The sequence below is a fragment of the Poecilia reticulata genome, linkage group LG2, assembly GCF_000633615.1.
Source record: "Poecilia reticulata strain Guanapo linkage group LG2, Guppy_female_1.0+MT, whole genome shotgun sequence".
In the NCBI taxonomy this organism is placed as follows: Eukaryota; Metazoa; Chordata; class Actinopteri; order Cyprinodontiformes; family Poeciliidae; genus Poecilia; species Poecilia reticulata.
In genome coordinates, this window is record NC_024332.1 from 29,168,879 (window position 1) to 29,170,150 (window position 1,272).

Here is a 1,272-nt window from a genome sequence, read left to right on the forward strand (position 1 = left end):
TATATATATATATACAAAATGGAGTTGTATTGTATTGCAAAATCTCTTGTCACAATTTACAAATGCAGCAGCAGCAGCAAATGTTTGTAAGTTACATTTAATTTTACTTTTAAGATATTTTTAAGTCAAGTATGATTCAAAATGTTTAATTATGAAAAATCCTACTTAAATTAATGGTTTTAATATAAAATGGTCAATCTAAACTTAATATTTAACAATTAAAATCCCTTTTTTAATCCCTAGCCTCCTGAAATATACCCTTCTGAAGTCTGTCATGGCACCTCGAATGATTAAGTGATGGAGTTGCAAAGGGTTAATAGTTTGAGTCATGCAGAACTGATTTGACCATTTCCATAGCAACAATCAGAAGCAAGATATTCCCCCAGAACTACAGTGAGCTCATTGTAGCTATGACCTCATCTATGACATAGATCAAAGGACATCTGAGGTTATGAATGCTTGGGTCTCAAAACAGGAGGTTATATTCAAGCATCTCTTTAGCAGTGTGTTAGACAAATATTTTGACAATGGAGAAGATTGCTTTCACATCCATGTTTTTTCCGATTACCTTTGGTGCAGGATATTTGGTCACCAAAGGAGTGAGGAAACTTTGCAACAAGCTGTTTCCTGGGGTGACATTTGACACAAGAAGCTATAGGGATGAGTCCATCGAGTACGATGAATTTGACTCCTATCTTTTCAACCCTTCCCCGGCTGGGGAGTCASCCTCTGCTCTTATGATAGCAGCACTAGAGGAATGGAGCCGTCAAAAAAGGTCTGCCACTTCCCCGGCTGGGGAAGTTGGCGGTGAAAAGGAGACCCTTGATTCCGAAACCGTCACCTCTGCACTTATGATAGCGGCATTGAATCAGTGGACCCGTCGAAAGAGGGCTGGGAAAGGTTGCTTAGACCAAACGGTCTCAAGGAATCTCACGAAAGCGGCATTAGAAGACCGGACACCTAAAGAGAGATCTGCCCGACGGGACGATTTGGCTGATCTTTCGTCAGAGGAAGTTTCCTCTGAAGAGACTTTGACTTGTGCACTGGATCCCTATCATGTACGACATCTTATGATACCGGAATTTGCCCCAAGGAGAACTCACAATCAAAGTGCTAAACAGCCTGAAAGTCACCCTAGAAAGTCTTGCTGTTCTTTGTCTTGAAGGACAGCATGTTGCATCTGCCCCGGCTGGGGCAGTTTGCTCATCAGGCCACAGCACAGAGAAATATCATTCAGGTCGGTCTGATGGAGAAAATGCTGATGAATAGAAC

The 1,272-nt window shown here is 41.5% G+C and overlaps 1 protein-coding gene across 4 annotated transcripts in view; it reads right to left on the reverse strand.

The window, feature by feature from the left end:
• Nucleotides 1-1,272, reverse strand: part of frmpd4 (FERM and PDZ domain containing 4) — a 54,022-nt gene that overhangs the window by 20,103 nt on the left and 32,647 nt on the right. The window lies entirely within an intron of this gene.